This window comes from Electrona antarctica (assembly GCF_951216825.1).
Source record: "Electrona antarctica genome assembly, chromosome: 1".
Lineage (NCBI taxonomy): Eukaryota > Metazoa > Chordata > Actinopteri > Myctophiformes > Myctophidae > Electrona > Electrona antarctica.
Genome location: NC_136806.1, coordinates 9982839 through 9998437, shown reverse-complemented (window position 1 = coordinate 9998437; position 15599 = coordinate 9982839).

Here is a 15599-nt window from a genome sequence, read left to right as displayed (position 1 = left end):
AGATCTAGGTCTTAAAAGTTTTTGGTTTGTTTGTTTAATCCATTGAGACCTGGAACACATCCATGTCACGTTAGCGTTTAACCACATTAACCATTAACCAATTTTGGGCGGGAACCCCTTTTGGTGTTTTAAACATTATGTTATAATTTAGCTATTGAAAAATAGCAGATCTACAAGCTCATAGCGCGCCACCGAGTGGCGCGCTATGAACTTGTAGGTCTGCTATTTTTGAAAAATCGTTAAAATGTGCCTCAAATCTTTCCGAAAATTGTCATGATTTAGAAAAAAATAAAAAATAAATTTTAAATTTCTTTGATTATGTTGAACTACAGTATACTCCTGTATCGGGGTACATAATGGTATTGTGAGATATCTGCCGATACTCACCCCTATAGTAAGTACAATGTCTCAATATCAATATGTTTTCGGGGTCATGGTGGCACAGTCGGTAGTGCTGTCGCCTCACAGCTAGACGGTCCTGGGTTCAATTCCCACTGGGGACGCTGTGGGCACTGGGGGCGTGTTCCCTCCTCCGCGTCATCAGTGCCCATACCCAAGGCGGGGTTGGCGAAAGGGCCTTTCTGTGTGGAGTTTGCATGTTCTCCCTGTGTCCCCTAGGGTAGGTACCCTCACAAAAACATGCCGTAATCCTGGTCTCTAAACTACCTCCCCCTGGCCAGCCGGGGCGCCCGATGGAGGGGAAAGGAACGCGCTACGTCCGGCCGGGGAAACTCTCCACTGTCCGGTGAAAAGAAGCAGCTTGGACTCCTCATGCATAGAAGGAACCATGACGTCAGTCCGCTGCCCCCCCAGGTTGGCAGAGGAAGTGTAGCGCCCAGGATTACATTAGATAATTGACACTGGGTGAAAAAATGGGTTACAAAATTGTGGGATAAAGCATTTAAAAAAATATATATATATGTTTCCAAATTTCCATGGTAACTGGAAAGTCCTCGGATCCGGGTACATACTATATTGAGGACGTTGCAATGCATTCTGGGACACATGATAAGAGTCCCATGTTTTTTTTTGTGCTGAAAAATCATGTCCCCCTTTTTCTAATGCCCACTTGTTTATGCCCAGAAATATGACGCTTTCCAGCCAGTACCACTGATGTATGTTTTTAGCCTATATTCTACAACGTCAGAAAAACTATCTCAAGTCATACTGTAGCTCACTGAAGTTCTACATCTATAGTGGTCCAAGTGCCAACGGTTGGCGTTGACTCCGGATGCTTGGGATGATAGTTAGACATGAAAGGAAAGACGATCAACAGTGAGACTAATGAGATATACCATAACCATCTAAAAAATGGAACAAATGTAATTCATCTGTTCAAAAGCAAGCAATCGTGCAGGGAAAGAAATGGGTCTAATAGTGATCAAGTATATTCCAAACCGGCTGGTGCAATTATCGTCGCCCCCCTTTGTTGCAGAGATGATTAACCCATTTTGGGCGGGAACCCCTTTTGGTGTTTTAAACATTATGTTATAATTTAGCTATTGAAAAATAGCAGATCTACAAGCTCATAGCGCGCCACCGAGTGGCGCGCTACGAGCTTGTAAGTCTGCTATTTTTGAAAAATCGTGAAAATGCGGCACAGATCTTTGAATATATATTTTTTCAGAAGACTTTTTATTTTATTTTATTTCGACGTCAGGCTTAAATGGGTTAAAGTCATCTCTTTTTGTCACATTAGAACTATATGTGAGCCTTTTCAAAGTCATCACGAGACATTTTAAAACTTAATAAGTTTTGTACGAAGCAGTTCTAAAAAGTGTGAGTCGTATAGCCTACTTTAACCCATTTTGGCCTGACGTCGAAATTTAAAAAAAGTCTTCTAAATCCTGACAGTTTTCTGAAATACCTGTGTTTCTAGGCCTATATCACTCAAGGACTCCTAAAATTATATGTAATTGGCCGACCCCCATCTCAAAATATGTTGTTCCAGGGACCCCCCCCCCCCCCCCCGCCCCCCCAGAAGCAAAGATTTTAGTTCAAATCGGTCGCTCTGAAAGAATATGCCAAGGTTTGTGCCACATTTTCACGACTTTTCAAAAATAACAGATCTACAAACTCGTAGCGCGGCCCTCGGTGCCGCGCTATGAGCTTGTAGATCTGCTATTTTTCAATAGCTAAAGTACAACATAATGCTTAAAACACCAAAAGGGGTTCCCGCCCAAAGTGGGTTAAGTAAAGATGTGATTAAATATTTATACTTTTTATACAGACACCAAGCAGCAGTCATCGACGATGCCTCAACTACTGACTGTATCTTAACACATCTACAATATCTGGAGCAGATTCTCTCCTCGTTGTAGTCAAGAGTGTGAAATGAATGCAGAGATTGATTTTGTGGCTGACATGCCCACGATGTCCCTTCTTTGATACGGCCTAGTGATTCTCAAACCTCTTGAATTTCAAGGACCACCCGGTTTGATGTGCAATTTGCCGTCTCTCTCTCTGGGACCCCCCCCCCAATTCTGAATAATCCTCAGTGCTTATTTAACTCATTCTGGGCGGGAACCCCTTTTGGTGTTAGCATTATGTTATGCTTTAGCTATTGAAAAATAGCAGATCTACAAGCTCATAGCGCGCCACCGAGTGGCGCGCTACGAGCTTGTAGGTCTGCTATTTTTGAAAAATCGAAGAACGACTGACATAGAAACAGCTTTTTCAGAAAACTGTCAGGATGTAGAAGACATTTTTAGAATCTGATCTCAGGTCAAAATGGGTTAACTCTGAGAGTGTGACAAAAGTTGGTTCCATTTTGCACCCTCTGTGAGTTACAGACCCCGTTACGGCCCATTTGGAGCCCATGGTTGTCGCCGGAACCCGACGTTGAGAAACGGCGATCTAGTCAAGCTGCAAATGAAAAAGAAAAGATAAACTTTAACAGCCCTATAACTTTGCACACCTCAAGTTATAAAAGACAACACTTTGTCCCTGGTCATTGTCTTTGCTAATTCCCTTATAGATCTCTATGCTTTTAACCCATTCTGGGTGTTTTAAGCATTATGTTATGTTTTAGCTGTTCTACAAGCTCGTAGCGCGCCACCGAGTGCCGTGCTACGAACTTCGTGAAAATGTGGCGAAAATCTTTGAATATTTATTCCTTCCGAGAGAACGTTTTTAACTCAAATCTTTGCTTCTGGGGGGGGGGGGGCCCTGGAACAACATATTTTCAGATCGGGGTCGGCAGCCAATTACATATAATATTGGGGGTCCTTGACATGAAAATGTTTGAGAACGACTGACATAGAAACATGGGTTTTTCAGAAAACTGTCAGGATTTAGAAGACATTTGTAGAATCGTCCTCAGGTCTAAATGGGTTAAATTGGCCCTTTTGTGACTACATTTAACCACAATTTAACCCTATTTTAAACCTACTACTTTTTCTTTATTTTAATTTTTAATTTTTTTAAAGGGGCGCTAACCCCGCCCCCAATGCCTGCCTGGCTTTGTGCGTTCCGCCCGCGACGTCATGTGTGTGGCCAAGTCTATGGATTTTTTATAACGTCATGTGTGTGGCCAACTCTATGGATTTTTTATAACGTCATGTGTGTGGCCAACTCTATGGATCTTTTATAACGTCATGTGTGCGGCCAACTCTATGGACTATTTATGACGAAATTTCTTCCGTACAAAGTCAATGGTGAAGTCTATGGCAAAACGACGCAAGTGGGTGACTTCATCGTCACACATGCTCATCATCATGATGAAAGGCACCGCTCACTTCACACGTAATAATTTGGCGACCCCCCCGAGGGGTCGCGACCCACGGCTTGAGAACCCCTGCTCTATAGAAGCTAAAAGTGAAGGCAGAAAAGTGAAGACTGTGATTGGCCAGAATGAGATGGATGAATGATGATAAGAAATGTTTGCCTACAGTGACAGGCCTGAAATAGGCATGCTGGATTGAAAGTGGTTAAATTGGACGATTTGAATCCCCTTCCTTGGCTACGGGGCCAGACAGCCAAGTCAATCAATAAGGCACGATGTACCAGAGACCTGGAGACGACATCTAATTTTAGTGGCACTCAAGACTCAAAAAAGAGTAACATTAAGCACCAGCCAGACTGCATTGCTGCTGAAATGTCTACATTCTACAGATATGAATGGCTTTCAAATGCATATATATTGCCATTTTGTGGCCAAATATTGGCTTCAGGGGACATGAGATTACTCAATTTGTCTCAGTACATTGGTATTTATGTAACTGACATTTGGGACCAGTGACATTTTTCCAACAAGGCAAACGTCTAGACTCAAATCTGTCTCTCTGTCTCTCTCTCTCGGTCTCTCTCATTTCTTTTCTATTTTTTAGATTTGTTTTTCGCTTTTCTGCCTTTATTGACAGATACAAGTGAAGACCGACAGGAAAGAGGGAGAGAGAGAGAGAAGGGGAGAGACACGCAGCAAAGGTCGTCATGAACGGGACTCGAACACGCAACACGCTGTCAGGCTAGAGCCTTGTATATATGTGGCATGCGCCCGAACCACTAGGCCAGCGGACGCCCCCAGGTCTCTCTCATTTCTATCCGTCTATCACTCACTTCCAAGCTCCCATACATAAATACATAATACTGTCCCCAGTGTGTGCCACACTGCACTTTTTCCTTCTCAGAGAGGCTGGCTTCTCCTTAATCAGCTGGCCCTTCATGGCCCCCGGCAGTCTGATGACAGACAGCACAGGGAGGGGTCCAGAACAGACTGCAGCCCACTACTCTGGCAGAGGAACAGGCCCCCTTCTGGCTACAGGCAGGCAGCTGCAGGTGCTTCTGTCCACCTTGTACTGGTATAATGGAGAACATGCGCAAACAATTACCATCTCTCGTAGATGCGTAAAAAAAAAACGTGTGTGTGTGTGCGTGTGTGTGTGCGAGGACGAGAGAGATAGAGGGGGGTCTAATTATGCAATGTGCACGGTTTCATGTGAATGAGTGTGTCCCCTTCAGCGCGCGCAACCTCTTCAATGAAAATGCACATGTTGTGCATGCTGCCCTGGATCCAGACCGCCTGCGTCATACAGTAGAATATGATGTCTGCATGCGGCGTGGCAGGCAGTTACAGAAGTGTTGCCGTTTGCCTGCGAGTGCAATCAGACCATGACAGCCGCCACAGAACCCTGCACCTCACAGGCCCGCGCAGGCGGAAAACAACAACAACAACCAAATCACCACTCACTCACTCACTCACTCCTCCTCCTCCTAGACAGCAGCCATTTCGTCTAAATGGACCCCCTGTCTCCTGCCCGCCCGAGGGGGAGCATGGCTCAGCGGCAGCACTGCTCAGACAAGGTTCTGGGGCAGGAGGTGTTACACTGTGTGTGACTTTCCTGCTCCTGGGGGATGCATGCGGTACAGCAGCAGGCCATGGGGAAGGTGTGAAGGGCACGCCTTGGCTAAAAGCAGCCATGGCCCTGTGGTGATGTGGGATTCAAGTCAGTCGGCAGTAGATTTATCGCTGCCTGCCTTGTTGTTGATGATGATGATGATGATGATGTTGTTGTTGCTTTGTAACTCGACATCATCATCATACCCGGAAGGTATGTGCGGGAACACCTACTACCGAGTGTCAAAAAACGACTTTCTGGCCTTCCCATCCCATACATCCAAACAGAAAGGTCCTCCCATACATACATACAAGTCCTATCTGATTGCATTAAAGGATCCACTTCGACACAAAGCCAGGAGGAGGAGTCACGGAACAAACTATACTCTATCTTCTGAGCCACTGCTGCCGTTTTCACGTACATATATTGGGGCAGTTAAACTCCATATATTTTGTTGAGCAGAGTCTCCAAGGGAGCTATACTCGACCCACCCACCCCCCCTTTCCCTATACAACATATCTAAGCCAATCTATAATCTCTCAATGTGTCACACACACACACACACAACGCTGCTATTTTCACTGAATGTTTGTGTACAATGACATTCCCAGGATAAGAAGGGTTCGAGTCGTTAACTACGACCATTTAAAACACAGCCCAGAGCTACTGTGGTTGGGAGGGAGCTGATTGTTTTGTGACCGAGCAGCACAGTAGCAAAGATGTGCTCTCACTGCTCTGTTGTACAGACCACAGAAGACCAGAAGACCAGAAGACCAGGGCAAACAACATCAGGCCCACAAGTACAAACACAATGCATATAACATTCATTGCGGCTCCAACAAGGCAGCAACCACTGCTGGTCATGTTAAAATCATGAAATCAGACACGTGGCTGAGGCCATGCATGCAAAAAAATGGCTGATTTGTAGGGCAACGTGTTCGTGCTGGATTTATTGCGCCGTCTGATTCAGAGTCAACAGCAATGTCTCTTTTTTCCTCCTCCCCACACCTCATGTTGTATTCCTTAAATCTATTAGGTCTCTGGAGCGGCACCAGGGACAGAACGCTACATCATCATCCACTTGAATCGGCGGGAGTCGCGCGGGAACATCACGTATGGATGAAATATATCTATTCAGCTCCGCCGCTTCCCTTAAAGAGGCGCGTCGTGGGGATTGGCAACCACGGCAGACGCATAGGTTTTCCTCCTGTCCCTTCAAAACACGGAGACCAGAGGTGAACCACTCAACAGAATATTAACCCATTTTGGGCGGGATCCCCTTTTGGTGTTTAAGCATTATGTTGTACTTTAGCTATTGAAAAATAGCAGATCTACAAGCTCATAGCGCGGCACCGAGTGCCGCGCTACGAGCTTGGAGGTCTGCTATTTTTGAAAAATCGTGAAAATGTAGTGAAAATCTTTGAATATATATTCTTTCAGAGCCAATGTTTTTAACTCATATCTTTGCTTATGGGAGGTCCCTGAAACAACATATTTTCAGATGGGGTCCTTGACATGAAATATTGAGAACCACTGATATAGAAACATGAGGTGTTTCAGAAAACTGTCAGGATTTAGAAGGCATTTTTCGAGGCCTAAATGGGTTAAAAAAAGAAAAAATAGACAGAAATCCCATTACAGTTGCCCTTGCCTGGAGACTACACAAAGATAGTCTGAATTAGGTAAATGGTCCCCCCCCCCCCCTCCATTTGTATAGTAGCCTACCTGTCACTGCGCCAACCCCTGCTTATTGGCAGTGACAAGTGTGGACAATCACATCTCCTCCAGATAGAATTTCTTCATTTCTTTTCACCCGACATTGATGAATTTCACCAGGAGGGCATAAGTAACGTGACAACGCAGAGGAACGCGCTAATTCCTCGCAGATTTCGCTCGCTGATGAAAATGTACCCTGAACAACAGTGTGTTGTTCTTGGCAGAAAATTTCTATTTTAGTTTTAGTCATAGTCTCTTGAATAGTTTTCACTTAGTTTTAGTCACATTTTAGTCACCTGGGATGTTTTAGTGTTAGTCTAGTTTTAGTCGACATTTTAGTCGACTAAATCTATAGTTGATTTAGTCGAACAAAATGTATTTTGTCGGGCCTTGATGCCGTTGTAATGACTTGCAACCAATTGTAAAATGACTTATACTGGATCTCTCTCGATTTTAGTCTAGTTTTTATTTGTTGACGAAATTGTCAGTATATTTAGTCTTAGTTTTAGTCATCATAGCTTAGTTTTCATTTAGTTTCCATTTAGTTTTCGTCAGTGAAAAAAGGTAGTCGGCGAACATTTTTCGTCTTAGTTTTAGTCGACGAAAACAACACTGCTGCCCAATAAGTGAGTAACTATCAGCACTATTTAGTATTCATCACCGGGTGTCATTTCTCACTCCACTTTACAGTTTTACAGTTCTGTCCCCTGTACCATGTTGATCTGTTCCTGTGTTGTTGTTCTGTCCCCTGTACCATGTTGATCTGTTCCTGTATTGTTGTTCTGTCCCCTGTACCATGTTGATCTGTTCCTGTATTGTTGTTCTGTCCCCTGTACCATGTTGATCTGTTCCTGTATTGTTGTTCTGTCCCCTGTACCATGTTGATCTGTTCCTGTATTGTTGTTCTGTCCCCTGTACCATGTTGATCTGTTCCTGTATTGTTGTTCTGTCCCCTGTACCATGTTGATCTGTTCCTGTATTGTTGTTCTGTCCCCTGTACCATGTTGATCTGTTCCTGTATTGTTGTTCTGTCCCCTGTACCATGTTGATCTGTTCCTGTATTGTTGTTCTGTCCCCTGTACCATGTTGATCTGTTCCTGTATTGTTGTTCTGTCCCCTGTACCATGTTGATCTGTTCCTGTATTGTTGTTCTGTCCCCTGTACCATGTTGATCTGTTCCTGTATTGTTGTTCTGTCCCCTGTACCATGTTGATCTGTTCCTGTATTGTTGTTCTGTCCCCTGTACCATGTTGATCTGTTCCTGTATTGTATTGTGTTTTTGTATGGACATAGTGTTGGGTGCTGGCACACATGGCATCAACGCATGGTGTCGTGTGCTGGCACACTACACACTCGGTCTTTCTTTTATCTGTATTGTGTTGTGTTTTTGTATGGACATAGTGTTGGGTGCTGGCACATATGCACACATGGCATCAACGCATGGTGTCGTGTGCTGGCACACTACACACTCTGTCTTTCTTTTTATCATTCATTTTTTAAGAGCCTGCCCAGGGACTACAGATGAAATTTAGCTTTGGCTAACTCTGGCCCATTTACATTGAGGTGAAAACTGACATGTTGATTAATGAGCTTTGTCCCTGTCAAATAAATAAATAAATAAAATAAATAAATAAAATAGCAGGTTGTATACAGCAGCGACAGAGATTGCCCTGCATTCAATCCCAAACTAGAACACAGAACAACTAGTGTTCGTCGGAGGGTCCAGCCAAGCACCGTGGAGGAATATAAATGCTTACTGGGTAAATATGTGACCAGATTTGACTGAGAGCCTGCCATCGCGCAAATTACAGCTTTTCAACAGAGGAGAAAAACTTTTTCTTTTTTTTTTCCAAAATGAGTTAATAGCACAGGCAGACTCTTCACATACTAGAGCATGTCTGAAATAAGTGTCAGAGCTGAAATGGACATGTAAATATGAAATAAATGCCCAAACATGTAGCTAGGTGTAATGTTAGAGACCACAGAAGTGAACCTTTCAAGCCTGTTTTCTCAACTCACTGTTTTCTGCAAGACATTACTCTATAAGCCATATCTCCAAAACTGGTGGGTCAAAGTGAACAACCAATATGTCAATTTGAAGCTATGATTCCCTGCTTTCATATGACATGAAAATACGAAAATTCAAAAAAATCCAATGGCAGTCCCTCAGTCAAATTTAGTCACATATGAAAATAACCACTTTTACTACCATCAGCTGGTACCGTTATTGCAGCTTTCCAGCTCCAGCAGTTCTGCATTCTCACGTCATTTTTCCGCAGATGACAACCCCGATCCACTTTCAATAGAAAACATTTGCCAGTAAAAAATAAATAAATAGCTGAAATTTTAACTTTTGTTGAAAAAGTAAATAGTGCATTTATATGAATGGTAAATGGTGCGTTTATATCCTAAGCATTTATATAAGCTTTTATCCAAAGCATAGATTGTGCATTACATTCACCCACACACACATTCATACACCGATGTTCACCCACACACACATTCATACACCGATGTTCACCCACACACACACATTCATACACCGATGTTCACCCACACACACACATTCATACACCGATGTCAGAGAGAAACCATGCAAGGCACCAACCTACATATTTGCTTTAACCCCAATAGAGCACCGAAGTCTGACGTCAATATCGGTAGAGGGCGCAAATCCACAGGTTCATGTACTTTTTATTTGCATTGTAATCCCCATAGGGGAATTTTAGACCGCCTCATATAATAACTGTGTTTGAAAAATAAACATGTCGGTCGTTTCACTCATATGGATATGAAGAATCAACTGACTGAGAGTAAAAAATGACTTCTGTGAACCACCAGGCAGAACCTGCAGCGGATGAGCGAGTGACGTCAGGACTTGGTCGCTCTATGGGCTGCATGAGCCTTCTAACCCAAACTCTTTACGATGTGTGGACCCATGCATTATGATTCACATACACATTCATACAACAACAGTGGAGGCAACTATACAAGGGCATAGAGGTTAAGTCTTGCTCAAAGGACACTTCAATACAAAGCCAGTAGGAGCCGGGGATCAAACTGGAGACCTTCCATCTCCCAAACAAACGTTGTCTCTTCTTTCTGAGCCAGTCTGCCACTACCCTGATGATCTTGTGATGATTGCAAAATTCCAGAAGCCCCCCCCCCCCCACATAAAGTATTTACATGAACAATAAATGTGATTGCATGGGGAAAAATGGAAAATAATTACATTTCCGTTTATTTTGCTCCGCAGTGATCAGAAAAGGGGAATTCAGGCCATTAGATTATCTCTCTGTGTGCACAAGGAGCCCCCGGGGGAATGTTCACCGTCTAGAACGCTCATCTTTCCCAAAGGCCCCATTTACACCGGCAGCCAAAATCTAGCCCGAATCTATCCTGAATCAGATCTGTGCCACATCCAGATTGAAATCTGATTTGTTTAACCTATTTAGGCCTAACGTCGAAATTTAAAAAAAAATCTTCAAAATCTGAAAAACCTTATGTTGAAAAACCAATATATATTCAAAGATTTGAGGCATATTTTCACTTTAAAAAAAAAAAATAGCAGACCTACAAGTTCATAGCGTGGCACTCGGTGCCACGCTATGAACTTGTAGATGCTTTAAAACACCAAAAGGGGTTCCCGCCCAAAATGGGTTTTAAATAAGTCTAAATGCAGACCGGTCACATACAAGTCACATGGAATCAGATTTTTTTCCAATGTGACTTGAGCCACATTCAGAGGTGGTTTCAAATCTGATTCAAATCTGATTTCAGGAGATCTTGCATATGACTGCATATGCATACGATATGACTCGTTTGCATTTAGACTTAGTTAAACTAATCCGATTCCAATCTGAATGTGGCCCAGATCTGAGTCAGGCTAGATTTGGCTGCCAAGTCTGAACACACAGATCAGATCTGGTCACTTGCAAACGCCATTGTGAAAGAAAGGTCCCCAAAAGATCAGATTTGAGAAGAAAGAAAAAAAAAACAGATTTGAATCAGATTTGACTGGATGTGACTGCCAGTCTAAATGGGCCCTAACTACTCTCCATGAAGATCCCTGGGAGGCTGTGTTGTGTGACTCATTCTGCTCTACGGTGTAGTAATGAATGCTCGGGTGTCCCTTCCTTCACCTGCCATGTGCTCCACTCAGTATGAAGAGGACCCTGGTGGGTGTCCTGTTCTCATTAGTGGGGGGGGGGGGGTTGGAGGGGTTGTTGAAAGCTAAACAAGGGTACACTGATTGTTTCCGCGATCCCACGTGGCGTGCGTGAGCGTGTGTATAGGAGATGAGGGGGATGAGGGGAACCCTACGTATGTAAAGTCATCATTAAAGTCATCATTATTTCTTTCCACACGTGTAAGCCAGTGGGTGGAGGAGATGGGTGGCGTGCGTGTGTTCAGGAGGAGGAGGAGGAATGCCTTAGACCAGCGGTTCTCAACATGTGGGTCGGGACCCCAAGGGGGGTCCCCCACATGATTTTGGGGGGGTCCCCAGATGGCAGTGAAGTGCATAAAAATGTAATGTATTAATAATAAAAAAGAGAAAGAAAGAAAAGGAAAGGAAAAAAAAGACTGTTACTGCATCAAACATAATCAACAAACGTTACTATACAAACTGGTCAAACATTGGCCAAATTGTCAAATAATATAAGAAAGAGGACAAAGTCTGAAAATAGCTGCTCTACAAGCTTATAGATCTGCTATTTTCACAATATTTATCTGTGCAACCGAGTCAAACAATGTAATGCCTCAACTCCTACAATTACAATGAAGTGCTTGTCAGGGTGGCTGAAAAGGTTGAGAGTGCCGTGATTTTTTTCCAACCCTAAAACATAATCATCAGACATCAGGTATTATTATATAAGGAGGAAGATTCTTTTTTTCTTCAAAAGAGTATTTGTTAAAATGTTTTTTTTATGTGGACATGCCAACCAGTTCATTAAGTATGCCTGGTTTGCCTGGTGGCTGGTGATCCACCTGAACTGAAGCCGCACCCACAGATGTTGTTGTATGATAAAGAGGGAGATGTTATGTTAGGGGAGGGGATGATATTGTGATGTCACTATGTCACTATATCGTTTTTTTTATTGGCACGTTTGACTGTCAAGGTTTCAGCCTCCAGGAAGAAACCCTAAATACAAAGGGAAGACACCATTGCACACACCAAGGTGTCTAATGAAGTACTGTCACCTCATAAACACATGAAAAACTGGAGAAAGAAAAACATCACAGCACTCCATCTTTAACAAGCAGCAGAGCCCTTATAAAAGAGAACGTAGCCAATCGCAAGCCTCTCTTTAGCAGCGGGGCACGCGAGCCATCCGTCTTTTGTGGCAAAAACACTTACGCAGCACTCCAACGCAAGAGTAGTAACATGGTTACATAAGTGCCTCTATTCAAATGTCTCTATTCGAAAAAGCCTGTGCAAATTCTACCGCCTGGAACATCCTGCCCTGCTCTGTCTCTATTTGTCATTCATATGGAACTATACAATGTCTCGGGGGTGGTGCTGTTGCATGCACCTAGCTATCCCTCCGTTGATGTCTCTCTCTCCCCTTGTTTTTCTACTGTCTGCTATAATAAACGGTAATGCCCGCTAAATGCTAATCGCCGCGTCCCCCCTTGTGTCACAACAGCAGCATCTCTCTCTTTCCGTTCCCATTCTACGGGGGATCTTTATTGCAAGGCATAAGTCACTGAGTCACAGTAAGTGTTCCTTGTCTCTGTCACCACGCAGCAGGCCCTGCTCTCTCTCTCTCCCTCTCTCTCTCTCTCTCTCCCCTATCCTCCCTCCCTCTCTCTCTCTCTCTCTCCTGCCCACTCTCTGCGATGGGCACAATATACGCTGTAGAGTGAGTGCAGAGCTGAAATTTGGCGGAAGTAGCGCAGGAGTTTGGCGGAAGTTCCGCTCAAGGAAATTACGTTGACGCTTTGCAAATCTGTATACATTCTCCGTGAATGAAACGAGTGCCTTGTTGTGATTGGTCAAACAAATATGGTGTCCGGGGGGGAAATACGTCAACAGTTCCGCCTAGTATGCACTCTCTGCCTTATATTGTGACCAGGCTTTCCTCTTCGCAGACGAGTATAAGGCTGGGACCGAGGCTACTGACAGACAGTCAGTTCCTTACCCTCTCTCCCCCTATCCCCTCTCTCTCTCTCTCCTGCTCACTGACAGTCAGTTCCTTACTCTCTCTCTCCTATCCCCTCTCTCTCTCCTGCTCACTGACAGTCAGTTCCTTACTCTCTCTCCCCCCTATCCCCTCTCTCTCTCTCCTGCTCACTGACAGTCAGTTCCTTACTCTCTCTCCCCCCCTATCCCCTCTCTCTCCTGCTCACTGACAGTCAGTTCCTTGCTCGCTCTCCCCCCTATCCTCCCTCCCTCTCTCTTTCTCTCTCTCTCTCTCTCTCTCTCTCTCCTGCTCACTGACAGTCAGTTCCTTGCTCGCTCTCCCCCCTATATCCTCCCTCTCTCTCTCTCTCTCTCTCTCTCCTGCTCACTCGTAAACTTGATATCTTCGGTGCCATCTCTCCCGCTGTCGGCGAGCATCCACCACTTATTTTTGTGATCCTTCCTTTTCATTTCCCGAGGGGCTTTTTTCCTCCCCTTATTGGGTGTTTTTTTGGCTCATCCGATTGAGGAAAGGATCATTTTGTTTTCCTTGGTGAACGCGCGGGCCTGTAAAGCCCCTCTGAGACTGGAACGAGTGATTAAGTATGAAGAATAAATGTCAGTGGACTCGTGGCTCCCGTTCCGTGCGTCTCTCCCACCTTATTCTCCTCTCTTCAACACGCTCTTCAGCCTGCCCTTCTACTGCTCCTTTTATCATGGAGACCTCGTTATGCGCTCTCTATCCCCCTTTCCCTCTCGCTCTCCATCTCCCTCTCGGTAAATCACCCTCTTTTATTTCTCTCACTTGCCCATTTCTTCTCCTCCGCGCCTCCCCTCCCCCCCCTCCCCACCCTCACCCTTTGATCCCCATCTGGGAAATACAAGAGGTTCTTTGGTGTAAACGCTTTACTATCTTAATGCTGACACACAAATTGCTTGTGCTCCATTTTAACCAAATTAGCGGTGGAGCGAGCATGCATCTCCTCCTCCGTCCTATTTTTTATTTTTTTTCCCCTGCATGGGGGAAAAGAAATGTCTTTGCCAAGGCTGGCTCTGAGAAAAAAGAAGTGCTACACACACACGCGCACACTGACACACACACACACACACACACACACACTGACACACACACATGCGGACACACACGAGCTCACACATAAAGGCGTCGCGTCCGCACATCCACATGCAGAATTGATTGTTCCAACGTAGTGTGTTGCCAATGAATCACAGTGATGTATTATACATGAGTCTTCCACACATACATAAACATGATGTTACACATAGTCATCAGATGTGATTATGGCTCCTATAAGGACCACTGACTGTGGCGGTGTGTGTGTGTGCATGTGTGTGTACTGTGCACGTGCGCGCACACACATGCGCGGCAACTCATCAGCAGCCTATTTAATTTGTGTTGATGTATTATTATGTCCAACAAGGGTTTGCTTTATGTGCACAGAATATCTTCTGAGAATAATTAACCACTTGAACCCCATGATGCAGCACTGGCAGCTCTGGCAGCCGGGGGAAGAGAACATTAGCCAAAAATACCAGATCTACAAGCTCGCATTGTATAGGCCTACATTGGCAATTATGTGTATAGAGATTTGGTATGGGGGGGTGGGGGGGGGGGGGGTACTGAGACAGCTGAATCAAAAGGAGACAGTCAGTCAGTGTCTACTACTCTGACTGCCACTATTACCACATCCCAAGACCCAAATAGAGCTGGGGTGACCAACCTTGTCCTTGCCAACGTTGCCATGCCCATATAATATAAGATTGGAGAGAATCAGACACTGTGCGATCATATGCATTAATCGATATCAACCTAGTTTGAGAAGGCGGGCTCAGCAACAACGATTCTATTAAAGCAAATATATTTCCCACAAGGGCATGCTGTGCATGCGCGTGTACAAGTACAGTACATGAGAGCACGCGCACAAACATTTCATTGTAAATGTCACATGACACACCACATAAAAAGGAGGCAACACAACCTACACACGGGCTATCAATATTTATACAAATACATTGTAGCCTATTATTATCATCACCGACTGTAATAGCCTGTATGTCTAATAAAATAAATAATGGGTGCAATTAAGCGGAGCTTATGTTGCCGAGACTGTGCCAATTTCACTAAAGGCTCCTCTGAACCAGATTGCGCATATAGCGAAATAGGTGAAATATGTGCCTCTCGCGGCGGGGTGTCTGTGCGCGCGTGCGTGCGTGCGTGTCCGTTAACGACGGCGAGAGCTAGACAACCGTATACGCGCGCCATCTGTTCGTGTGAAATGTGCACGGACGTCGGACGGTGCACCGGCTAGTGATTTGTTTTGGTCATGAGATCAGACGTGCGCGTTTAGACTGTAGATTATCGATTATAGAACGGTGGTTCAATTTAGGAGGCTATATTCCCCACA